The 27992-nt window shown below is 43.2% G+C and overlaps 1 long non-coding RNA gene across 1 annotated transcript; it reads left to right on the forward strand.

Annotated features, from left to right (window-relative positions):
• Window positions 1-27629, forward strand: LOC139082416 (uncharacterized). The gene is made up of 5 exons (XR_011538390.1): window positions 1-193; window positions 13006-13106; window positions 25620-25745; window positions 26451-26597; window positions 27406-27629. It is a non-coding gene; the product is annotated as an uncharacterized lncRNA (long non-coding RNA).
• Window positions 27630-27992: the final 363 nt, after the last annotated feature.

Raw genomic sequence — 27992 nt, forward strand, 5'->3', positions numbered from 1 at the left:
ATAAGCAGTATCACTTGCAATTGATCCATTTCAAAGAAAGTACTACCAGGAGTGGCTAAAGCAACAGAAATGCAAATGTTAACACTGCTTTTAAGTTTTTGTTTTTCGCTTTCAACTGCTTTTTATTTCCACGTGGGGGAACGAGAGGAGAAATGCATAATAGAAGACATTCCAAGCGACACCTTGATAACAGGTAGGTAAGACGCGCTCTGTCGAATGTTGAACTCAGCCGAGACCACAGGGTACTGTGCTCTCTCCTGATGCAGCATTGTTTGGCAATGAGGGTCACGCTGTGTGGTTTTCTCTTGAGACAGTTTATCAAGTTATGCAAACCTAACACGAAAATAGCCTTTAGGATGAATTGCATAATTCATAAAACAGGAAACCCAGGTAGAATATCACAGAATCTAAGCTTGATTTGTTTTTCTGGTTGTTTCTCTTAAGTAAAAGAGCTTCTGATGCCATTAATCACGCTAATTGTGGTTCAGTTCTCAAAAGACACATGAGTTCTCTAGACTGGTCCAGTAAAACGGGACAGAACAGCAGAAGTTAACGTCTCCCGACCACCAGCCTCCTGGAGCCCCACACGTCCCGCAGGGAGGGCGTGCTGTAGGGGGGCACGTGTGTGCAGCTCCAAGACTTCTTTCCAAGCACACTGCCCGTAAAACCTGCTGTCCTCGTGGTGTCTCTGCCACCAAGTACATCCCCGTACGGCTGAGCTTAACTGGCCTTCTGAGAAAGAAAAATGCCCATGGTTTCAGAATTCTATAGAAAACCCAGTATGATATTTAACATTCAAGTCAGAATCAACATCAAATTCCTTGATTTTAATGCAAAAAAGAAAAAAAAAGCAGCAGGATCTAACTCTAGCAGTATTCTTCATAAGTACTGGTCACGTGTTTTTACGTCCAGTTCAATCCTACCCTAAGGAGTCGAATTCCTCTCAATTTCTCTTGGCTATCACATTCGGGTGCTCTATGCAAAAAATAACCCATCCCACAAAAACTCAAATAGATGCAACACGCATGGAGGCAAAGGAAGAGACTGCAATGTGAGACAGAGTTTTGGGGTGAGTAGACTGGAAAGAAGTCATACGGAGGACAGCTGGGTGGCATTGGAACCCTCACTGCTGTGGCCATTGTGGGAAGAAGCTGTGTTTGAGACTGTGGAGTGTGAACAAGACCAGCCGGATCCAAACCCAGCTCTGCCACTTAATAACTGTGCGCCCTCGGGCAAGCTACTTAACCTCTCTGCTTCATTTGTAAAATGGGATAAAAATAATGGTGATACCTGTTTCTTTTGGTTGTGATGATGATTGAATTAATAGTTACAAGGCTCTTAGAAACAGTCAGACACACTGGCTGTGTGTGTCTGATTCCAACTTTCTCATCCTGGGGGATGCTCTGACTCCTGGGTGAATAGCTCTGGGCAGCTGGCCATTTTCCTAGCAACCTGTGAATTTTTCAACCTGCATCTGAAGGACAGAGGAGGAGTGAGAGGGACAGGAGTAGGCTTGCCACCCCGCCTGCTGCTTCATGGCCCACCAGCTCGATGGACTGGGCCTGGGGCACACTTGTGGCAGCAAGAACCACCTGACCTGCCAGAGGGGTCTGAGGCAGGAAGGCAAATGTAGCCAGACAGTGCTCTGCAGCTGCGTGGATGACAGGGCCCAACCTGGCCAGTCCCTCAGCCCAAGTCAGGAGCCTCTTTAAGTCCTTGTGGACACTGCAGTCCACCTCCTTCCTTGTCCTTCCCTGGTTCATTCTTCCCTAACTCCAACTGCACCCCGCTCCCTTTTCAAGCCTCTGTCTCTGTTCTCCCTGCTCTGTCACCTCCTCAGCCATCACCCCCATGCAATTATTTAGGGTTAGAGCTCAGCTGCTCAAAGTCTACTATAACCACAGGGAAAACTGGAAACACACCAGGTCACGTGTTTCAATGTTTCTTTAAAAAAGAATATGGTCCTAAAGTCCCAAAATGTAGAATATGCTAATAGAGAAAAAAATGGGGAAAAATACTTGATTAATCAAAAAGAAAAAGGCAAGAAAGAAGGGATAAAGGAACAAGCAATTAAAAGGACAAATGGAAAACAAATAGCAATATGGTAGGCATAAACCCAACATTTTACACTACATTAAACATAAAAGGATAAAAACTCTCCAATGATTTGGGGCTGGCCCCGCGGCCGAATGGTTAAGTTCGCGCGCTCAGCTGCAGGTGGCCCAGTGTTTCATTGGTTCGAATCCTGGGCGCGGACATGGCACTGCTCATCAAACCACGCTGAGGCAGCGTCCCACATGCCACAACTAGAAGGACCCGCAACAAAGAATATACAACTATGTACCGGGGGCCTTTGGGGAGAGGAAAGAAAAAAATAAAATCTTTAAAAAAAAAAAAAAACTCTCCAATGAAAAGATGAAGGTTGTCAGACTGGATTTAAAAACAAAACAACGATATGCTGTTTCCAAAAGAAACACTTTAAAAATAAGGAAAAATTGAAAGTAAAAGAATAGAAAAGATATACCATGTAAATATGAACCAAAACAAACATTACCGGAGTTTAAAGAGACACGCAACTCACTGATGTTGGGTTTAGTAACAGAAAGATGTTCTTGGAGGTGCTTCCTACTTGACTGTTAGGAATTTATTTTAAAACGATTTTGAGCACGATAGAATATCACTTAAGTCTCTATTCTTGTCATTTTTTCTTAAACTGTGATTGTATCTTTAATCATCAGTCCCTTACTTTGATGTGCCAAATAATGTAATAGCATACCCAAAAATACAATTCTTAAACATTTCTTTTAAAACTCCCCTTGATGAAAAACTTTCATTGCATATTTCCTCTATGCTTTTTTGTTCATCATATATTAAAAGCCCCTATATCTAAAGCCAGGACCTTGGCTCTGTTCGTCTGCTTGCAGCATGAGTACGTTCCTGGGGGCTGTGGGCCAGGATCCTCGGACTTCTGCATGCCCATGCTGCCTATGCCAGGAAATGACTCCGTGTCTCCACTCCCTGTCTCACCGAACCATCTCAAAAGCTTCGCTGTCCGTGAGACCCCTGCCTTTCACTTAGTGCACACATGATCATAATGCATGTGTCAAACACTACTTGGTTAAGAAATGCTCACCCAGAATATGCCTATATTTAATTCTTAGATCACCATTAAAACAAAAACACAAATTTTAAAGCTTTGCTGGAGATCTGTGGACACCTGACATCCCTAGTCCGGGAAGAGCACACACCAGCTACGTCTCACTTTTCTCTTCACGACTCTGGGGTCCAAAGGAGTCCAACAAAATAAGCCCATCCAGAAAGTTCAAGAGAGATGACCTCAGAGCTGGTCATCAAAATCTACCTAGAAGTGTGCGTTTGGTCATTAGGACTAAAAATAGGCTGCAGGGAATTCCAGGAATCGGCCTTCCGCATTCCCCAGGTGGAGGTAGCTCTGGGCGCCACGGAACAGCGACTAGAATTTGGAGTCAGAGAGGCGTGCTTACAATTGCGGTCATTGCCCAGCGGCTTGGTGACTTGAGCTCTGTTTCCTTATCTGTGAACTGGAGCTCACACCTGCTCTGGAGCAGCAAAGCACCTGGCATGGCCTGGGACCAGCCACAGGTGTTCATCAATGTTAGTTCCCACCCTCTGGAGCTGTCTCCAACCTTGTCAATTCGGCCTCCCAGGGTCTGTCCTAAGCTACCAGACAAGCAGGTTGGCTGCAGCTCTGGCTCAAACCCTCCCTGAAGGGGAGGATGTTGCCTGAGGAGCAGAGAAGAGGCCTGCATCCCCTACTGGAGGCTGAGGGGAGACAGAGCAGGGCCTGTGCCCCTGTGCCCCATGCCGGTCCACATGCAGCCACATGCAGGATAAGAAACCCTTGCTACGTATGCTCTCTTAGAAATGTCAAGGTCTAAGATATTCTGTGTCTTCATATTGTTTATCTTAGGTCTTCTCAGTAACATTCTCTAAAAATAAGTTCCAGGTTGTCTTGAATGAAAGAAGGGGGAGAGGGCTCTCTGGGGAGAGAGGAGAGGAGTAGGCGGGGATGTGGCAGGCAGCTGTGAGTCACCGCTGCTGGCCTGATGAGCTGTAAAGCCACTTACTCACTGGACCTTGGAGACCTTTTTTTAAACAAGGCTGTTAGTCCTCGTACAAGGCAGGCACGGAGAGAAAGGGAGAAGTGCCATGGAGCACAGTGGCCATAATGTGTGAGGCTGTTCATTAAAAGGAAAACATTCAGAATTTGGGACCAGTTAATGAAAAATTTTGCTCCTGGTTGCTCCCTTCCTAAGGGTCCCCAGATATGACTCTTGCACTATGCCAGACTACCTGGGGTCTTGTTGTTTTTTCCTCTGAGTACAAAACCTATAGGAGACCAGGAGATAGGAGAAGAGGAGGGCACCCCGTTAAATGAGTGCCATCACTCATCATTCCACGGGGAGCAGCTCCCGTTCCTGTCTTCATGGAAGATCCCACCACACCCCAGGGTGTCCGAGGTCAGGTGCTCTCTGAAATCGAACCTGAGCCGAGGATTCAAGCGCGAGTGGTTCATTAAGAAGATGCTCCCAGGTAGGGAGGGAAAGAAGCCAGGCGAGGTGAGATTGCAGGTGAAGCTCAGACTCAGACAGAGCCTGGTGGGCTCCAGAATATAAGGTAATACTGCAGACATATGATCCTGAACTTCCACTTCTGAGCAGATGCCCAAAGAAGTGAAAACAAGGACTCAGACACCTGTTTACCTGTTCACACAGCATCACTCACAACAGCCAAGAGGGGGAAGCAGCCCAGTGTTCACCCACAGAGGAATGGACGAGCAAAATGTGGTCTACACATACAGTGGAGTACTAGTCAGCCTTAAAAAGGAAGGAAATTCTGACACCTGCTCCAACACGCATGAACCTTGAGGACAGTATGCTCAGTGAAAGAAGTCAGAAACCAAAGGACAACTATTGCCTGGGGCCACTTATTGAGATACCCCGAGTAGTCAAATTCAAAAAGCAAAATTAGCACCAAGGTTACCAGGGGCTGGGGGGAGATGGGAACAGGAGTTATCACTTAAACGGGTACAGTTTGTTTGGAGTGATGAAAAAGTTCTGGAAATGGATAGTGGCGGTGATTGCACAACAATGTGAATGTACTTAATGCCACTAAATTGTACACTTATAAACGGTTAAAATGTTAGGTTTTGTTATACATATTTTACCGAGATTTTTAAAAACATAAAACAATAGTCAGATAAGATATCCCACAGAGTTTGTCCCACCGCCAGGCGAAGGAGCTAGGTGCTTGTCCTCTCACACCATTCACTGGCTGTGGGCTCAGGGCGAGGAGCTCTAAAACTCATGGACTCCTCCCATTCTCACGAGGGAACACGGCTCCAGTGCCCAGACACTCCTATGAGGTCACAGGTCACAGCAGAGCATGGGGATGTGGGACATCGACAGTGTCCATCACGCATCGTGGCAGCTGTTTCTCCCTGGCTGCAGAAAGTGCTTCTCCTCCAGAGGGTCACTGACCTCTCTTGGCACCTTGCCTTGCCACTGGCCCCCAGCAAACACCCACAGTTTCTAAGGACGCTGGTTTGGCAGAAGTGTTGGCACTTCCAATCAAATCTCCTCAGCGAAAATATGACAAATACCTAAGAATATAAATGAAGGTAAAGATGTGCACAACCTCTGCACTGAAAATAACAAACTAGTGTGGAGGACCATCCTGAGTTCAGGGGATAGAAAAATGGGCAGAAGATTAACAGATGCCTCACAAGAGAGGAGACACAAATAGCCAGGAAGTAGATGGAAAGGCACTGAACTCATTAATCATCAGGAAAACACAAAGCAAAGCCCAATGAGACGCCATAACACACTACATTTTACACCTACACGCATGACAACACAACGAACTCATGCTCTACCCCTACACATGACAACACAGGTGAACGTCATCCTCTACACCTACACACGACAACAGGACGAACCTCACGCTCTACACCTACACACGACAACGCGGACAAACTTCACTCTCTAAATCTGCACATGACAACACAGGCGAACCTTGTGCTCTCCATCTTCACCTGACAACAGGAATGAACCCCATGCTCTACACCTTCACATGACAACACAGATGAACTTCATAAACACCTATTGATTAGAAGAAGTCAACACAAGAGAACATATACCATATAAAGTACAAAGACAGCTAAAAATAACCTGTCTTAGAAGTCAGAGTGGTGGTTACCTTTTTAGGGGATAGTAAATGGCACAGGGTTATTTGAGATGATGATGTTCTGACCAGTGTAGTTTGGTTCTGAGAACTCGTTGAGCTATACACTGATGATGTCTGTATGATGTAAGGTGTACATATGCTCCTCCTGTCAGCACCATGTCACCTCACTGCAGTCCCTCTACATGGAATCTCAAAAAGTTTCCAGGTTCTAGGGAACAAAGGGTCCTCAGGGAGCCTGGGGCGTTCTAGAAGAGATCACCCTGTATTCACAGCTACTCTTGAAAGCAGTTGCCTTCTAGGCCCAGGTTGCACCAGGGGTCAACCAGATGACTCAGCTTTTAACCACCACACTGTGGGGCCTCCCATCCCTTCTTCTTTCACTCATTCATCAAACAGCAGATGACCAACTCTTGTCTGCAGAGCTTTGGGCTCAGCACTGGACCAACAACACTGGATCTTTCTTCCGCTCACTGAACAGACCTCAGCTTTGTTAGTAGAAGAATTTAAGGACATACAAAGATGGTCACCAAAAAAATGGATCGAAAAATCAAGTTACAGAAAGGACATACATTATGATCTCATTTTTTATGAAATATATAATATGTACTTACAGGAAAAAGGCTAGAAAGATAATACTGAAAACCAAAAACTTCTAGAGGGGATTTTTACTTTCTAAAATTCTTACAGTGAATGCATTTTATTTTTCTAATACCAACTCAAATGGCCTTCAGTTCCAGCTGCAAGGACTCACAGTCTGGAGCCAAAGGGACGATTACATCACGGGTCACAGAGCAGGGCTGAGCGCCTGGACGAGGGGTGCACAGGCACTCGGGGGACCAGGAGACTCGACCCGAGCAGCAGGGAGAGGGTGTGCACAGGCTCGGGGCCTCTGGCCCCCACGACAGTCGGCTCGCGCCTAGCCCCCAGCAGCTCTCAGCCAGTGTCCACTGAATGGAATGCCCAGAGGAAGGGCCCTGGGAAGCAAGGTTGCCCACAAGCTCTGCCAGAACTCTATCTGGGGTTCAAATCACACATACACAGTGTCCAGGGCTGCGAAGTGAGCAGTGCAGTTTGTGGTGAGGGGCCAAGGCCCTTGATTTGGGGATCAGGCTGCTTTATCCTGGCTCTGCCTTTTGCTGTCTGGATGCGTTTAGACCACTTGCTGAGTATTTTTAGCCTCAGCTTCCTCGTCTGTAAAAGTGGGTATTCTTACACCGACTTCACAGGGTTGTAGGGTTAAATGGGAGCTGACAGAAAACACTGCACATTGAAAGCCCAATAATAACATCAAGAATAATTTCTCAGGTGCTTACAAAGCACTTATGATGTGCTAAGTTCTGCGTCAAGCAGTTTGCAAACGTTAACTCATTCTTCATACCCTAGGAGATATACCACCATTATCCTGATGGGGAAACTGAGGCACCGACCAGTTCAGTGCCTTGCTCAAGTGCCCCTGCTCCTAGCCATGCAGTGAGAAGCATGACAAGACAGCCGGTCCTGTCTTGTCTGTGTGCCTTTGTCCCACGGCCGCTCCATCCCTCGGTGAGGCCCTCTCTCCCAAGCTGACTGCCATGAGCAGTGCCTCTCCCCTGCCATCTGGTGGTAGCTGGAGGCATGACACCTCCCTCCACCACTCCCCTCCCACAGCAGGCCGAGGAGGGCATGCCCAGGGCTAACGGATCATGATGAAAGCAGACAGACATACACTCACTCGGTCTGGTAACTCAAGGCAGTCTGCCAGGAACACTGGCGCTGTAAGAGTGGCCCCAGCACTCACTCACTCAAAGTCCCATACTGAACACGCACGGTGATATGCACTCACCCCACCAGCCCTTCCTGAGCCTCTCCCTCGGGGCCAGACACGCCCTAGTGTGTGCCAGGCCCCAGAGGCCCGCAGAAGAGGACTGCAGCCCATCCTGGGTCCTCCAGCACCTCACAGAGTGCAGACGAGGGGACTGACGACCGAACAGCTGGCGTGCTGACAAGGGCAACCCGGTGGGGGCAAGCGTGTGGGTTACAAGAGCAAGGTCTGGAGGAACGGGAGAGGTGGCCTTGATCAAACAGGGAGACCCAACCACCCCAAAAAGAGGCAGGTAGAAAGGGTGCGTGAGCTGCAGGGGGGTCAGGATGTGTGGCAGTAGGAAGACTAAGAGACTGGTTGTTGCCATGGGAGGCAAGGTAAGCGTCTGACAGGTGGCGTGGGGTTGCCGGGAGAGGCTCAGGAGGAAGGACACAGCATGACCCAGGTGTTCTGGAGAGCGGGAAACACACATAGCAGAGATTCTCAGGCCGTCATATATCTGGAAAGCAATCGGTCTGCTTTTCTCCAGAACATTTAGCTGCTTCAGCAGGTGCCCGATCGGGTTAGGGCTGTCACCTACGCTGGTGAACGTTCCGCGTGCACTTGAACAGAAGTGTGCGTTCTGCTGTTGTGGAGGGACGTTCTGCAGACAACAGGCGGTCCGTGGGTTGACGCTGTTCGTGTTTCTCTCTTCTTGCTGGTTTTCTGTCTAGTTGTCTGTCAATGATCGAGGAGTCTTGAGTCCCAACTATAACTGTGGGTCGTCTACTTCTCCTCTCAGTCGTTTTACTTCTGTGCATTGTAACTCTGCTGTTTGATTGCTGTTGTTCAGTAAAAATACTCTATTGTCCTTTCCCCAGATATGTACTGTTTCCATCTTTCCCTCTTCATTCCTGATCTTCCAAGTTTTCTGTTCACATTGTCTTTCTGTTTGAAGAACTTCCTCCAGCAATTATTTTAAAGCAGGTGTTCTGGTGAAAACTTATCTTAGTTTTCCTTCATCTGAGAATATTCTGCCTTCATTCTGAAGGATATGTTGAGTAGATACAGAATTCTGTTTGACAGTTCTTTTCTTTCAACATTTGAAAAACGTGCGACTTCCTTCTGCCCTCCGTGTTTCTGCGGAGGAATCTGTTGTCATTCAAGTGGTTGTTTCCCCATCAGTAATGCGTCATTTCTCTCTATTTTCCTTTTTCTTTTTTTTGTCTTTAGTTTTGAGAAATTTGATCATCATGTATCTGGTGATGGATTTGAGGGAGTTTATCCTGTTTGGGGTTCATTCAGCTTCTTGAATCTGTAGGTTTATCTTTTTCACCAAACTTGGGGAGTCTTCAGCCACCATTTCTCCAATGTTCATTCAGTCCACACCCTTTCTTCTCATCTCCTCTGGGCCCCGCAGAGTGCAGCTGTGACTCTTGTCCCACGGGTTCGTGGAGCTCCGCATCATGCTCTTTTTCTTCAATCTACTTTCTCTCCATTGAACTGATTGGATTATTTATATTGATCTCGTTTCAAGTTCACTGACTCTTTTCTGTCATCTCCTTTCTTTTATTGGGTCTACTCACTGAGTTTTAAATTTCAAATATTGTATTTTTCCTGTTCTAATGTGTCCACCTTTTTCTTTTTATATCTTCTGCTCTTTTCATGAGACTTCCTATTTTGCCCTTTATTTTAAGGGTGCTCAAACTTCTTGTTGATGCATTTTTACAATGGCCACTTTGAAATTCATGTCCAAATGACATGCAGTTCCAACTTCCATGTCATTTAGGTGTTGGTGTCTATAACTGTCTTTTCTCAGTCAAGGTGAGACTTTCCTGGTTGTTGGTGTGGTAAGTTTGTATCCTGGACATTTTGAGTATTATGTTATGACTCTGGTTCCTGTTTAAAGACTCTATTTTAGCAGGCAGTTAACCCATTTAGATCAGAGCACACACCCTCACGCCAACTTAGTGTTCTGAGACTTTGCATTACTACTCTGCTCTGCCTGCTGTGTGCTACCCAGAGGCCAGTCTGAAACCTGGGTGGTATTCCACGCCACAGTTGGAGTCTCAAAGCCTTTGCCGCATTGATGCTGGTTGGTTCCATGCAGACTGCTCAGAGGTGTGCCCAGGACTTCATAAACAGACATGAAGAGCCCCTTCTCCAGCTCCCTCCTCTCTGTCATCCTCCCTCAGCTCTCCAACCTGGAGGAGGGGTGCTGCCTCTTTGTCGTCCTCCACTTTGTGTGGGCGGGTATCTCCAGGCTCCCTCTGTCTCCACATCTGAAGCATCCAGTGGGGAACGTTCAGGTTCTTTCATGGCGTTCATCTGGAGTAGGGCAGACCCATTCAAAGGGGCTCTGACCTGCAGGGCCACCCTTTCCCAGAGCCTCTGGCTAGAGAGAGCAGACTTTCCTGAGCAGATTTTCTCTTTCTTTTTTCTCCTTCTCTCTCTAATTTGTGGTTGCAGATTGCTCTGGCACCAGGTCAGGATATACAGGGATGGCAGAAACAAACAGGGGACTGAGTGGTGCTTTGGGTCCTGAGTCCTTAGCCAGTCACCTTTTTTTCTCCACCTTTCAGTCTTCCGATAGTTGCTTTAGACATTTTGCCCAGGGTTTTTAGCTGTAATTAGCAGGAGAAATAGGGTGGATTGGACTTACTCCACCTTTTCCAGAATCATCAATTATACGTTTTTAAAGAACTTCTTGAGATGGACCGTTCTATAGGCTATGCATTACATATGCATTATGGATTGTTCACAAGCTTCTACAGGGCAAAGGGCCAGTTCTACTCAAAGGATGCCTGAGCCAAAGTCACTCCAACGCACAGGCTGGCTCAAGGGTTTGTCTTGGCTCCCATCCCAGAGCTGCTCTCTCCAGTGTCCCCCTGAGAGCACCTGCCTGTCTAGGGGCTGCCTCGGGGCCAGCCTCCAGGGTGAGGCTCCCATGCAGGCCCTGTCGGGGACTTGGCCCCTGGCGCCTTCGGGCAGGCAGGGTAGCACTGGAGCTGTGGTCTGGGCTTGGGATCTGTCTCCCTCGGTTCTAATTCTGCCTCTACAACTTACTATCTATGTGACTTGGGGCTGTGGCTTTATCTCTCTGAGACTCAGTTTCCAAATTGTAAAATAGGGACAGTAATACAGAATCCAACACGTTTTACAACCCCCACCACTAGCACCTGGTCCAAGACACCCAGATGATGACCACAGCCTCCCCACTTCCACTCCTGATCCTTCTTCACTCTTTGCTCCACACAGTGAAAAATTTAAAGTGAAAGCCACATCATTTCACTCTCCACTCAATTGCTGCTCCACATCCTCACAATGGACTTGTAGACCCTCCATGACCCAGCCCCTACTATGCCTTCAACTTCATCTCCTACCATTCTCTCCTTGCTAACCTCACTCTAGCCACTCTGCTCTTCCTTGAACACCCCAAGAGTGCTCCTGCCCCAGGACCTTTGCATGTCCTCCTGCAGGGAATGATATTCCCCTAGACAGAGACAGCATCATGTTGAGGGAAGGGAAACGGCATATACTCCCTGGGTTTGAATCTTGACTCTGCCATTTGCTAGGTATGCGACTTCAGGCAAATCACTTTTTCTAAGCTTTGGTTTCGTCACATGTAAAATCGTCATAAAAATAGTATCTGCCTACGTACTGTTGTCATGAAAATTCAGATTCTATGTGTAAGTTCCTTAGAATGGTGCTTGGCACAGAATCAGCACTGAATGTGATGTATAGAGATATAGATATAATTTACACATATCATATTTATACCATGTAAGGGCCAATATTATACACATGTGTGTATTTTACTCCCTGCTCCTTCAGGCCTTTGCTGTGACGTCAGAGAAGCCCTCCCTGACTTCCCCTATAACACTTTAGCCCCTGGCACCACCAGGCTCTCCACACGCGTTTTCCCAAGCCTTCCCAACACCTTCCACAGCACATGGCTATTCGTCTACTGTCTCTTTCCGTCTGTATGGAAGCTCCATGAGAACAAAGAGGCTGTTTTGCTCACGTCTGTCCTCAGCCCCCTGGACAGTGCTGTCCATGGACGGGCTCATTAAATACTTGTCAGATGATGGGTGAACAGATCAATGCAGATGCTCTCCTCAGAGCACGTTTTGAGAATGAAGGCGATGATGCACGTGAAGTTCTTAGCACGGTACCTGCACAGCCAAGGTACTGCCAGCTATTTCTCAATAAACATTAGCCAGTTTTTACTCCCACTGTCCCTTCCAAGGGCACGGGGTGGAGAGTTAAGCCACAAGATGCTCTCATATCCCGAAGGGAGACAGTGGGAGTCTCTTCCAGGGATCCAAATTTTAGCAGGAGCCTCGGGACAATGGAGGGAAGGATTCGACACGAGCACACCTACGCTTAGGAAGGAACTGTGCAGGGAGGGTACAGGAGAAGTTGTGCGAGGAAGAAACTGGAGGCAGGAGATGTTGGAAAAGGCCTCTCAGTCCTGACCCACAAGTTTACATTCTGGGTGCAAAGCTTTCATAGGCTTTTTTTCTAGCCCTGAGCTAACATCTGTGACAATCCTCCTCTGATTTGTATGTGGGTTGCCACCACGGCACGGCCACCAACCAGTGGTGTAGGTCCGTGCCAGGGAACCTAACCCAGGCTGCCAAAGCGGAGCTTGCTGAACTTAACCACTAGGCCATGGGGCCAGCCCCCATAGGCTTTTAATTTTTTTGACAGTCCTCACAACTCTGAGAGGGATATATATTACCCTACTCTTCTGAATAGGGAACCAAGGTGTAAGGCACTAAAGTAACTTGTAAATAAGAGCCAGAAGTGGACCAAGAACTCGTCTCCCTCTGCATCCCAGGGTCTGCCTCCTCTGCTGCATGACCTCTTCACCAAGATACATGCTACTCAAACTACAGTATTTTGTGATTTGGGTAAATTGAAAAATATAAGTTCATTTATCAGTAATCATATATAACTATTATTTTTATAATAAATATCTTATATTTTTGAAACAGGGACTTTCAAGATGCAGCAATGGGACATAGACAGATATGATTTCCTTGAATCTGCTCCTGGTTTGGGAATGTTTGTGACGGTTACAACTTACAATAATGAGGTAAAACGTTCCTTTATGCTTTGTCACTAATATTTTTCATTTGTTAAAAATTCATGTGTCATGCATCCTCACAAACTTTTTAAATCTCTGCATAAGCACACATTAACCAGCACTTAGTTTCTAATGTGTCCAGCCCTGAATAAGGGACCACACAGAGATGCAGAAAGTGCCTGCCTTAGCTGAGGAGCAGAGATGCCTTAGCATAAAAAGTTTAAAAACGCAAAGGGCAGGCCTCACATTCACCCCCCTGAGGTTTTCTGGTCTTGTTGGACAGAGGGGATCCACAGGACCAATGCATCCCCGTGGCTTTGCAGGTGCCACAGCCCCATCCAAGCACGAGAGTCAGACAGGCCACCTCCTCCCTCCTCTTGTCCTGGCGGTGTGGCAGCCCCTGGTCTCACAGAGAGACCCTCCTCCTCACTGAGAGTTAGCGAAGGAGTAGAAAAGGCTTCATGGTCAAGAGGAAAGAACGTGGATTTTGGAGTCAGAGCCAAGTCAAAGTGTAGACCGTCATCTTCAAGCTGAATGTTACCCAGGGATCTGACTGCTTCAACCCTCAGTCTTCTCATCTGTGCAACGGACGTAACAGAGACGCGCATTCCCCACGTGCAGGCTCAGTGGAACCTGACTTGCTCAGCCCAGCAATCCAAACACAGTTGCGAGAACTGCTTCCCTTTGGACTTTGGAGTTTCCCTGGGGTGCACTCATGGGGTAGCAGGATGGTGGTGGAGCAAAGCCTTGTAGAGCAGAACAGGCATCCTCCGCGGTGAGGAGCGGGTACTTGGTGTAGACAGGTCGAAGTTCCTGTTCTCATGAACTGGACACCTGATGGGTCTGAGCTCAGGGCGAACACGTTGACACTCCCGCTCAGGTGGAGGCTGGAAGCCAGGTCACTGGGGACTCCACTCCAGCCAGACTGCTGGACACTTGATTCTTGCCTGTGTAGCAGTCTTTTCTTGGCACACTTGGCACCTCCCTGATGATAGTTCCATGGGGCCCATTTTCCTAACCCCAGTCACCTGTCAGTACAGCCACCTCGTCCTTTGCCCACCCCTCCTCCTATGCTTCTTGGCTGGTTACACCTCTCCTTTACCACCTCTCCTCTGTCCCTTCCCAGCAGTCCTTCAGGACCAGTCTGGGGCTATCTCCACAGCTTATTAAACACAGAACCCAAATTTTAGTTGGGTTAAAAATTGTCACAGAAAAACCTATTCACTGTTTCTAAAAGACAGAGAAGTTTCATTCTTCAAAAAACAGAATTGCCTGGGGCTGGCTCCATGGCTGAGTGGTTAAGTTTGTGTGCTCTGCTGTAGGCGGCCCAGTGTTTCATCGGTTCGAATCCTGGGCGCGGACATGTCACTGCTCATCGAACCACGCTGAGGCAGCGTCCCACATGCCACAACTAGAAGGACCCACAACGAAGAATATACAACTATGTATTGGGGGCTTTGGGGAGAAAAAGGAAAACAATAAAATCTTGGGGAAAAAAAAAAAAAACCAGGATTGCCTGAAACTATATCCCCTTCCAGAAGGGAGGAGAAATATGTTCATTCATCCTGCAAACATTCAACAAATATTTACCATGGGCCTAATATATGCCCAACCCAATTCTTGGCCTAGGAGAGAGACAAAATGCTCACCCTATAGCCCTGATTTCCAGGCAGGCTCTCTCCATCTGGAAGTGGGGTGACAGGAAATAGCTCCAGTTTCAACATTTCTTCAGGCTAAGATCACTTTTTAAGATCCTCATCAGCACCCCTACCAGGACTTAGACTGTCCCTTCTCGGGTCATTGGTCTGAGGACACAGGACACTCTAAGTTGCCTACCTCATAGTGTGTCCATTCCTATGGCATGTGATTGACAGCCCAAAGGAATAACATGGCTGGTAGGGTAGGTAGGGAAAACAACAAAAACAATATATATGTACCATACAAACATATGCAGCTTGTATTCCATTTTCCATTATTCCATGTCCAATAGTCCTATTCCATTTTGTAGAAGAGGAACTGTGGTTCTAAGAGGTCGAATGACTTATACAAGATCCCATTGTCAGCAAGTGGCAATACTGAGATTTAAACTCAAGTACATTCTTTTCCAATGCACCAAACTAATAGGCATTCAAAACATGTTTGCTGACTTGAATACTCATTGGAAGTAGACTATGCAGAATTTCAATATGAAACCGAAGCTCAGAAATAGGTAATGAGCAGCCACTGAATATTTTCCCAAGCAAGAGTTCTTTGTTATTCATACAAAATTAGAAATCAATTATGAAATCTGGAATGCAGTTTTATTTAACAAAATTTCCCTATCAACAGTCTATTAAAAGGAGTATACAGCAAGATCCTTTAATTTTCTCCAAAATTGAAAGACTTAAAAAGAGAATCTTTACTGCATTTTTCTATGTGTAATATATACCTTTTAAAAAAATTAATCATCAGGGAAATGCAAATCAAAACTACACTAAGATATCACCTTACACCCGTTAGATTGGCAAAAACATCCAAAACCAAGAGCAACAAATGTTGGAGAGGTTGTGGAGAAAAAGGAACCCTCATACACTGTTGGTGGGAATGCAAACCCGTGCAGCCACTATGGAAAACAGTATGGAGATTTCTCAAAAAGTTAAAAATAGAAATACCCTATGACCCAGACATCCCATTACTGGGTATCTATCCTAAGAACCTGAAATCAGAAATCCCAAGAGTCCCTTGCACCCCTATGTTCATCGCAGCATTATTTACAATAGCCAAGACGTGGAACCAACCTACATGCCCAGAAACTGATGATTGGATAAACAAGATATGGTATACATACACAATGGAATACTACTCAGCCATAAAAAAAGACAAAATTGGCCCATTCGCAGCAACGTGGATGGACCTCGAGGGTATTATGGTAAATGAAATAAGCCAGTCAGAGAAAGACGAACTCTATATGACTCCACTCATAGGTGGAAATTAATATATTGACAGGGAGATCTGATCGGTGGTTACCAGGGAAAAAGGGGGGTGGGGGGAGGGCACAAAGGGGGAAGTGGTGTACCCACAACATGACTAACAAAAATGTACAACTGAAATCTCACAAGGTTGTAATCTATCATAACATTAATTAAAAAAAATTAATAGATGTTACTTTTGAGAGCAGTTTTAGGTTCACAGCAAAATTCGTTGGGAAGTACAGAGCGTTCCCACATGCCCTCTGCCTGCCCAAACAGCCTCCCTCACTACCAGCACCAGAGTGGTATGTGTTACAATCCATGAACCTCCGTGGATACATTATAACCACCCAAAGTCCACAGTTTACATTAAACTTCACTAATGATGTACTTTCTATGGGTTTGACAAATGTATGACTTGTATCCACCATTATAGTATCCTGTACAGTAGTTTCACTGCCCCAAAAATCCTCTGTCCTCCACCTATTCCTCCCTCTCTCCTCCCTCACCTTTGGCAACCAGTGATCTTTTTACTGTCTCTGCAGTTTTGCCTTTTCCAGAATGTCATAGAGTTGGAATCATACAGTACATGTAGCCTCTTCAGATTGGCTTCTTTCACTTAGAAATATGCATTTAAGGTTCTTCTGTGTCTTTTCAAGGCTTGATAGCGCATTTTTTTATTACAGTTGTACATCATTATTAGTCATGTTGTGGGTACACCACTTCACCCCTAGTGCCCTCCCCCACCCCCCTTTCCCCTGGTAACCACCAATCAGTTCTCTTTGTCCATATGTTAACTACCACCTATGAGTGGAGTCATACAGAGTTCGTCTTTCTCTGTCTGGCTTATTTCACTCAACATAATACCCTCAAGGTCTATCTATGTTGTTGTGAATGGGATGACTTTGTCCTTTTTATGGCTGAGTAGTATTCGATTGTGTATATATACCATATCTTCTTTATCCAATCATCAGTTTCTGGGCACTTAGGTTGGTTCCACGTCTTGGCTATTGTGAATAATGCTGCGATGAACATAGGGGTGCATGGGACGTTTGGAATTGCTGATTTCAGGTTCTTAGGATAGATACCCAGTAGTGGGATGGCTGGGTCATAGGGTATTTCTATTCTTAACTTTTTGAGGAATCTCCATACTGTTTTCCATAGTGGCTGCACCAGTGTGCATTCCCACCAACAGTGATTGAGGGTTCCTTTTTCTCCACAACCTCTCCAACATTTGTCACTCTTGGTTTTGGATATTTTTGCCATTCTAACAGGTGAAAGGTGATATCTTAGTGTACTTTTGATTTGCATTTCCCTGATGATTAGTGATGATAAGCATCTTTTCATGTGTCTACTGGCCATCCGTATATCTTCTTTGGAGAAATGTCTGTTTATGTCCCCTGCCCATTTTGTAACTGGGTTGTTTGATTTTTTATTGTTGAGTTGTGTGAGTTCTTTGTATGTTATGGAGATTAACTCTTTGTCAGATAAATAACTTGTAAATATTTTTTCCCAATTAGTGGGCTGTTTTTTTTTTTAATCCTGTTTTCCCTTGCCTTGAAGAAGCTCTTTAGTCTGATGAAGTCCCATTTGTTTATTCTTTCTATTGTTTCCCTCATGTGAGGGGTTATTGTATCTGAAAAGATTCTTTTGAAGCTGATGTCAAAGAGTGTACTGCCGATATTCTCTTCTAGAAGATTTATTGTTTCAGGCCTAATCTTTAGGTCTCTGATCCATTTTGAGTTTATTTTAGTAAATGGTGAAAAAGAATGGTTGATTTTCATTCTTTTACACGTGGCTGTCCAGTTTTCCCAGCACCATTTATTGAAGAGACTTTCTTTCCTCCATTGTAGGCCCTCAGCTCCTTTGTCAAAGATTAGCTGTCCATAGATGTGTGGTTTTATTTCTGGGCTTTCAATTCTGTTTCATTGATCTGTACACTTGTTTTTGTACCAGTACCATGCTGTTTTGATTACTGTAGCTTTGTAGCATGTTTTGAAGTCAGGGATTGTGATGCCTCCAGCTTTGTTCTTCTTTCTCAGAATTGCTTTAGCAATTCTGGGTCTTTTGTTGCCCCATATGGATTTTAGGATTCTTTGTTCAATTTATGTAAAGAATGACATTGGAATTCTGATTGGGATAGCGTTGAATCTGTAGATTGCTTTAGGTAATATGGACATTTTAACTATGTTTATTCTTCCAATCCATGTGCATGGAATGTCCTTCCATCTTTCTACGTCATCATCGACTTCTTTCAAGAAGGTCTTGTAGTTTTCGTTGTATAGATCTTTCACTTCCTTGGTTAAATTTATCCCAAGGTATTTTATTCTTTTTGTTGCAATCGTGAATGGGATTGAGTTCTTGAGATCTTTTTCTGCTGGTTCGTTGTTAGCATATAGAAATGCTACTGATTCATGTATGTTGATTTTATACCCTACGACTTTGCTGTAGTTGTTGATTGTTTCTAATAGTTTTCCTATGGATTCTTTGGGGTTTTCTATATATAAGATCATGTCGTCTGCAAACTGCGAGAGTTCTACTTCTTCGTTGCCTATTTGGATTCATTTTATTTCTTTTTCCTGCCGAATTGCTCTGGCCAACACCTCCAGTACTATGTTGAATAAGAGTGGTGAAAGTGGGCACCCTTGTCTTGTTCCTGTTCTGAGAGGGATGGGTTTCAGTTTTTGTCCGTTGAGTATGATGTTGGCTGTGGGTTTGTCATATATGGCCTTTATTATGTTGGGGTACTTTCCTTCTATACCTATTTTATTGAGGGTTTTTATCATAAATGGATGTTGGATCTTGTCAAATGCTTTCTCTGCATCTATTGAGATGACCATGTGGTTTTTGTTTCTCATTTTGTTAATGTAGTGAATCACGTTGATTGACTTGCGGATGTTGAACCATCCCTGTGTCCCTGGTATAAATCCCACTTGATCATGGTGTATATTGATAGAGCATTTTTTTAGCACTGAATAATATTCTATCATCAGGATTTATACCATGATTTATTTGTTTACCTGCAGAAGGACATTTTTGTTGATTGCAAATTTTGGCAATTACAAACAAAGCTGCTATAAACATTCACATGCAGTTTTTCGTGTGGATATGTTTCCATCTTATATGAGTAAATAAATAGCATGACTGCTGGACTATATCATAAGAGTACATTCAGTTTTGTAAGAAAGTGCCAAAATGACTTCCAAAGTCACCGTACCATTTTGCATTCCCACCAGCAAGGAGAGCAATGGGCGCTCTTGTCGTCCACTTCCCAGCCAGCATTCAGTGTTGTCAGTTTCAATTTTTGCCATTCTCATAGGAGTGAAGTGGTATCTCATTGTTTTTAATTTGCAATTCCCTAATGACATATGACATGCAGCATCTTTTCATATGCTTATGGCCATTTGTATGTCTTCTTTGGTGAGGTGTCTCTTCAGGTCTTTTGCCAATTTTTTAATGGATTTCCTCATTTTCTCGTTTTCAGGGTTCTTTTTGTATTTTGGGTAGCAGTCCTTTATCAGATATGTCTGTTATAAATATTTTCTCCAGTCTGTGGTTTGTCTCCTTATTCTCTTGACAGTGTCTTTTGCAGAGCAGAAGTTTGTAATTTTAATGAAGTCCAGCTCCTCAATTATTTCTTTCATGGATCGTGCCTTTGGTTATATCGAAAAAGGCATAACCAAACCCAAGGGCACCTAGGTTTTCCCCTATTCATCTTCTAGAGTTTTAGTTTTGTATTTTATATTTAGATCTATGATCCATTTTGAGTTAATTTTTGTAAAAGGTGTAAGGTCTATGTCTACATTGACATCTATGTCCATGAGAGATACTGGTTTATAGTTTTCTTGTGTCTTTCTCTAGTTTTGCTATTAGAGTAATGCTGGACTCATAGAATGAGTTAGGAAGTAGTCTCTCTGCTTGTATCTTCTGGAAAAGATTATAGATAACTGGTATAACTTCTTACTTAAATGTTTGGTAGAATTCACCAGTGAACCCATCTAGGCCTGGTGCTGTTTTGGAAGATTATGATCTATTCCATTTCTTTAATAGATATAGGCCTATTTGGATTGTTTATTTCTTCTTGTGAGCCTTTTGACACATTGTGTCTTTCAACGCATTGGTCTGTTTCATCTAGATTATCAAGCTTGTGGGCATAGAGTTGTTCACAGTATTCCCCTATTACACTATGGAAGTCAACGGGATCTGCAGCAATGCCTCTCTTTCACTTCTGATATTAACTTAGGTCTTCTCTCTTTCTTAGTTAGCCTGGCTAGAGGACTATTGATTTTTATTGATCTTTTCAAACAACCAGCTTTTGGTTTCGTTAATTTTCTCTCTATTTCCTGTTTTCAATTTCACTGATTCCTGCACTAGTCTTTATTAGAGCAGATCTTATTCTCTTCTTCTGCTTACTGTGGACTTGACTTGTTCTTCTTTTTTCTGGTTTCCTAAGGTCGAAGCTTAGAGGATTGATTTTAGATCTTTCTCCTTTTCTAATATATGCATTCAATGCTATAAATTTCACTCTAAGTACTTCTTTTGCTGTATCCTTCAAATGTTGATAAGTTATTTTCACTTTAATTCAGTTCAAAATATTTTTTGAGATTTTTTTTTCTGGGGAAGATTAGACCTAAGCTAACTGCTGCCAATCCTCCTCTTTTTGCTGAGGAAGACTGGCCCTGAGCTAAAATCCATGCCCATCTTCCTCTACTTTATATGTGGGATGCCTGCCACAGCATGGCTTGCCAAGCAATGCCATGTCCACACCCGGGATCCAAACCGGTGAACCCTGGGCCACCGAAGTGGAACATGCACACTTAACCACTGTGCCTCTGGGCTGGCCCTGAAATTTTTTTTTTTTTTTTGAGGAAGATTAGCCCTGAGCTAACTACTGCCAATCCTTCTCTTTTTGCTGAGGAAGACTGGCCCTGAGCTCACATCCATGTCCATCTTCCTCTACTTTATACATGGGACGCCTGCCACAGCATGGCTTGCCAAGTGGTGCCATGTCTGCACCCGGGATCCAAACCGGCAAACCCTGGGCCACCGAAAAGTGGAACATGCAAACTCAACCACTGCACCACCAGGCTGGCCCTGACCCTGAGATTTTTTAATTGTGGTAAAATACACATGAAACTTACCGTCTTAACCTTTACTAAGTGTGCATTTCAGGGGTATTAAATATATCCTTCATGTCATGCAACCATCACAACCATCCATTCCCCCTAACTCTTCATCTTGTAAAACTGAAACTCTATACACATTAAACAGTAACTCCCTCACGATTTTGATGACTCTAAGTACCTTACGTAAGTTGCTTCATACAGGGATTGTCTTTTTGTGACTGGCTTATTTCACTTAGGTTAATGTCCTCAAGATTCATCCACACTGTAGCATATTGCAGAACTTCCTTCCTTTTTAAGGCTAATATTCCAATGTATGTATATACCACATTTTACTCATCCATTCATCTGTTGATCAACACTCAGGTTGCTCCCACATTCTAGCTATTGTGAATAGTGCTGCGATGAACATGGGTGTACAAATATCTCTTGGAGACCCTGCTTTGAATTCTTTGGGTTTATACCCAGAAACAAAATTGCTGGATCATATGGTAATTCTATTTTCATATTTCTGAGGAACAACCATATTGTTTTTCACAGTGGCTTCACCATTGTACATTCCCACCAACAGTGCACAAGGGCTGCAATTTCTCCACATCTCTGCCAACACTTGCATTTTTAAAATTAATATTAATTTTATAGCAGCCATCCTAATAGTTGTGAGGTGGTATCTCATTGTAGTTTTCATTTGTACTTCTCTAATTATTAGTGATGTTGAGCATCTTTTCATGTGTTTATTGCCCTTTTTCCTTTTAGCACTTTGAAGGTATCAGCCCACTGCCTTCTGGTCTCCAAAGTTTCTGGTGAGAAATCTGCTGATGATCTTATTGAAGATCCCTTGTATGTGATGATATCACAGATCCCTGATATCTGGAAGACAGGGTCTTTTCTGCTCACCCCAGGTTCCACAAGCTGCATGCAAGCTGCTCCAGGAACACGTGCACAGATGCCTGCTGCATGGCTAGGGGTGGGGATGGGTAGCTGCTACTGAGCTAAGAGCTGAAATTGACTCAAATTAACCATTTTACTGTCCAAGACTTCCCCTGGAAGTTGCAAGCCTTCAACAGAGTTCTAGAATGTTCCATCGGACAGATTCTAACAGTTTAACTGCTGTCTAGATGGAAAGACAGACTCCTGGTGCTTTCTACTCCACCATCTTCCCGGAATCCTCTCCTAGGTCAAAATATTTTTGCATTTCTCTTATGATTACTTCCTTGACCCACTTATTATTTAGAAGTGTGCTGTTTAATCTCTTAAATATTTTGGGATTTTCCAGCTATTTTTCTGTTATTGATTTCTACTTTAATTTCACTGTGTTCTGAGAGCATACATTGTGGTTTCCATATTTTAAGTGTGTTAAGGCATGCTTCATGGCCCAGAACATTGTGTATCTTGGTGAATGATCCATGTGAGCCCGAGAAGAATGTGTATCCTGCTATTGTTGGATGTAGTGTATACGTGCTAATTATATCCAGTTGATTGATGGTGCTGTTGAGTTCAACTATGTCCTTACTGATCTGCTACTGGGTCAGCCCACTTCTGATAGAGGGATGCTGAAGTCTCCAACTGTAACAGTGAGTTCTTCTATTTCTCCTTGAAGTTCCATCAGGCTTTGCGTCACATACCTTGACACTCTGTTGTCAGGTGCACAGACATTAAGGATTGTTTTGTCTTCTTGGAGAATTAACCTCTTTATCATTTTGTAATGCTCTATTATGTCATTATCCCTGTTAATTTTCCTTTACTGTGTCTGAAGTTAATATAGCTACTCCAGCTTTCCTCTGATTAAGATTCGCTTAAAGCTGGCATACACGTCTTTCTCCATCTTTTAACTTTCCATCTATATGTGTCTTTATACTTAAAGTGGATTTTTTGTAGACAATATATAGTTGGGTCTTGTTTTTTGATCCACTCTGACAATCTCTGTCTTTTAATTGGTGTATTTAGAACTTGATGTTCAAAATGATTGCTGATATAGTTGGATTAATATCCACCATATTTGATACTGTTTTCTATTCGTTGTCCTTGTTCTTTGTTCCCATTTTCGTCTTCCACTCTTTCTTTTGTGCTTCAATTGATCATTTTACATGATTTTATCTTCTTTCTTAGCATATCAATTATACTTATTTTTTTACTTTTTTTAGTGGTTGCCCTAGAGTTTGCAATCTATATCTGCAATTAATCCAAGTTTACCTTCAAATAACACCATACCACTTCACAGGTAGTGCAAGCGCCTTATGATAACAAAGTATCCCTAATTCTCCCCTTCCACCCCTTGCATCATTGCTGTCATTCATTTCACTTACACATAAACTACAATCATCAATTACACTATTGCTATTATTTTGAACAGACTGTTATCGGTAAGATCAATTAAGAAGAAAAATGCAAGTTTTAATTTTACCTTCACTTATTCCTTCTCCCACGCCCTTCCATTCTTCATGTAGATCCAAGTTTCTCATCTGTGTCATTTTCCTTCTCTCTGAACAACTTTTAACATTTCTTTCAAGGAAGGTTAATCACGGACGAATTTCCATAATCTTTGTTTCTCTGAGAAAAATCTTTATTTCTCCTTCTCTTTTGGAGGAGAATTTCAGAAGGTACAGAATTCCAGGCTGGTGGTCTTTCTCTCAACACTTTACGTATCTCACTGCACTCTTTCTTGCCTGCATGGTTTCTGAGAAGTCGGATTAATTCTTAGCTTTACTCCTCATTGTCTAAGGTGTTTTTTCCTCTGGCTTCTTTCAGGATTTTTTTCTCTATCTTTTGTATCCGCAGTTTTAACACGATATGGCCAGGTCTAGTGTTTTGAGTATTTATCCTGCTTGGTCCTCTCTAAGCTTCCAAGGTCTGTGGTTTGGCGTCTGACATTAATTTCGGGAAATTTTCAGTCATTATTGCTTTAATTATTTTTTCTGTTCCTTTCTCTTTTTCTTCTTCTCTGGTATTTCCATTATGTGTATGTTACACCTAGGTAGTTGTCCCACAGTCCTTGAATACTCTGCTCCTTTTTCATTTTTTTTAAGTCTGCTCTCTTTGCTTTTCAGTTTGGGAAGTTTCTGTTGATATATTCTTAGGTTCAGAGATTCTTTCCTCGGCTCTGTCCAGTCTATGAATGAGCTCATCAAAGGCATTCATTTCTGCTAAGTGTTTTTGATTTCTAGCATCTCTCTTTGATTCCTTCTTAGAGTTTCCATCTCTCTGCTCCCATTACCCATTTGTTCTCACATGTTGTCTACATTTTCTGCTGGAGCCCTTAGCACATTAATCATAGTTTTTCCAAGTTCCTGATGGGATAATTCCAATATTCCTGCCATATCTGAACCTGGTTCTGATGCTTGCTCTGTTTCCTTCAAACTGTGTTTTTTTTGTTTTTTGTTTTTTTGCCTGTTTGTATGCCATGCAACTTTTTCTAATTGAAATTTGCCAATGTACTGGGTAAAAGGAACCCAGTACTGGCTCCCACAGAGTTTTCTGCTCTGGTAAGTTGTGATCCTTTGTATTTGCTTGTTTGTCTCTCCAATTTGGGACAGTGGTTTGCCCTGTGACCTCAATTCTCTGAGAGATCTAAGAAGAATTGATTTTCTTTTTGTTCAGCTTTTACTCGTTAGGGCAGAGTGACAAACTTTCAAGCTCCTTGTATTCCAGGATGTAAGTCCTATACCTGTTTTTAAAACAGCAAACAATATAGAAATTAACTAAACAGAAAATCAAAGTGCCCCAACAAATATAACCACCTAACAGCTTGGTGTATACTCTTTAGAATCTAAGCATATAGAAACATATATATGTGTGTGTACTTTTACAAATGATACTTTTTACAAAAATGGGATCCCATAGAGGCTGCTCTACCACGGGATATTATGGACACCTTTAGTACAGGTATGGGTATAATATTCTTTTACTATTGCCATGTAACGCTCCTTTGTTTGACTTTACCTAAATTTAATCAATCTCCTGCTGAAAGGTATTGTTACTTCAAAAATGCAATTTTGCTATTACAAATAACATCACACTGAATGTCCTTTTACATATAACTTTGTCCACTACTGCATTTCCATAGAATAAATTTCTACAGGGAGAACTGCTGGGTCAATGGTTATGTACATTTTAATTTTCAATACGTATTGCCAAGCTGCAGTCTAAAATGGTTGTTCAATTTATGTTCCCAAAACAGTGCTGGAGACAGTATTTCTCAGCACTATCCTTGGGTACTTTTAAATCTTTGCCAATCTGATAACAAATGAGGAATATCCTACGGTGGTTTATATATATATATATTTAACATATATTTTATTTCTAGCAAGGCTGAATATTTTTCATGTTTATTGGCCATTTGATTTCTTCCTTAGGAACTGCACAATTTTTACTGGATTATATAGGGGAGATTTATTTTTAAGAATGGAAAAGAGAGAATAATAAACTTAAACTATGGAAATCCTCACTCCTAGGTATTATTGTCAAAGTTATATGGCCCACAAGGAGCATTCTATTTTACTTCACATTCACCTGGTGAACACATCATTTGCTTAGAATCTAATTCTACGAGGCTGGTGTCCTTTGGAGGGAGTAAGCTGGTGAGTATACGCCTGCCATGTCCTTGTTGATGAACACGACGTCAGCACTATTCAGGCATGACATTGGTATGCAGAACCATTACACCCAGCCTGGCCAGATGCTTATTAAAGTCTTGCATCTCGATCTCAGTGCACAACCAAAGAGGGAGACGGAGAGCTTGGAAGGGGTTCAAAGGAGAGCCACGAAGTTGATTAAAGGGCTTGAAAAATAAGAACTGTGAGGGAAGGTGAAAAGAACTGTGATTATTCAGGCTTGAAAACAAGTGAAGGGTGAATTAATAATGGAATTGCAATAAATAAAACTCTTACATGGTAGATGGTGATCAGCTATTTTCTAAATGTGCTGAGAACAGACGAAGAGAATTGGTACTTAGCAGCAGAAATTTAGCTATACATAAAGAAAATTTTCCTGCAAGTAGTCAAATTCTCTCAGCACCAAAGGCATTTTTGCCTAATAGTGAATCTGATGTTCAGGAAGGAGTAACTACTCCTTCAGGTCAGGAGGTCACCATTTAATGCATTTTTATTACAAAGAAAGACTAGCGAGGGTAATGGGGACAGTGGCAGTGAGGCAAACAGGAGAGGAGAATGAAGCAATGCCTGCTCTCGAAAAGGGGGACAGAGAAAAAGCAGAGAGGGACGGGAGGAGAGAGGCAAGAGCAGGGCTGTTGTGAACACGCGTCTTCCTCTTTACCATTTGTACAGCGGATCCACTTAGATATTCGAGTCGGAGAACATGACCTTGATGCAGCCATTGCTCAAGCAAAGGACAAAGTTAATGAAGTTAGCTTCAAGCTTGAACATCTAATTGAGCAAATTGAGCAAATAGTCAAAGAACAAAACTATCAAAGGGTCAGTTTGCTTATTCAGCTTATTTTATCTCTTCCTGCCAGGAAAGCAATTCTCGAGTCAAAGCCCCCAAACCAAGGAAAGAACAAGCTGCCTGTTCCTCCGTCTTTCTCTCCGAGCTTGGACTGTGTGGCACGCAGGGAGTGGGGAGGGAGCGGTCTCTCACTGTCTGCTGGACCAGGAGCTGCTCCAGGAAGGGGGACTGGGGCTCATTCGCCTTGGGGTGCGAGCTTACAGAATGAATACATGAGGGCTTCCAAACACACCCGCATATTTGAAGAGGCTCAGAACTCCCACTTGGGAAATCACAACTTTGTTCTTGTGACATTTCGTGCTTTCCGGATCACTGTGCTCAGCAGACTCTGGTCAGATGTGGGCCCAAAGCTGCTCCACCACTCAATAACCTTGTGACGTCTCTAAGTTTCAGTCTCCTTATCTGGAAATTAGGATGAAGACGAGTGTGCTTGGCACAGTGCCCAGCTTAAAGTAAGGACTCAAATGATGAGAACTGACCACTATTGGTTAATGCTCACTTTGCTTGATGGTGACAAACAAAATGTGTAAAGTGATAGATCAAATACCTGATATTTTACACAAATATACAAAAACGTGTTTCATGAGGTTGATTCTTACTCCTTGCCTTTGGCTAACAACGCACCCTGGCTTAGAAAACCAGATATTGCACTTTGGTATAAGAGATTAATTGTGAAATACTAAATACATTGAATGCATACAGCACCTTCCCCTCAAATTCACACATTAAGTACTTTAAGAAACTAACTCCGCCTATTTCTCTTCTCTTCCTGCACAGGACCGTGAAGAAAATTTTCGAATGACCAGCGAAGATACAAATAGCAATGTTTTATGGTGGGCTTTTGCACAAACATTAATCTTTATCTCAGTTGGAATTTTCCAAATGAAGTCCCTTAAAGACTTCTTTATAGCTAAGAAGCTTGTTTAAAATGTCAATAAAGACAAACAACCACCTGCTAATTGGCACAATGTTTGAGTTAATAAATCGAGATACATTCACAAGTGTGTATTACTTTTATGCTTTCAAAGACATCAGGGGTTGACATTAATGTCACAGCATTGTAACACTGATAAAATGTTACTTTAACAATGTAGCCTCGGAGTTTGAGAGAATAAGCACATCCCTCAGTTCTCATCTTGAACTCGGTATAGATCAGCACAGTCCAATAGAAATAAAATGTGAGCCACATACATAAGTTTTAAGTTTTCTGGTTGCTACACTAAAAAGGTTTTTAACCTTAGTGACACATATTTAACCCAATACATCAAAAATATTAACATTTTAACCACACAATCTGTATAAAATTATTTACATTCCTTTTTTGATATGAAGTCTTGGAAGTCCAGGTGTATTCTACACTCAAA

Source organism: Equus przewalskii, chromosome 3, assembly GCF_037783145.1.
Source record: "Equus przewalskii isolate Varuska chromosome 3, EquPr2, whole genome shotgun sequence".
NCBI classification, from domain to species: Eukaryota; Metazoa; Chordata; class Mammalia; order Perissodactyla; family Equidae; genus Equus; species Equus przewalskii.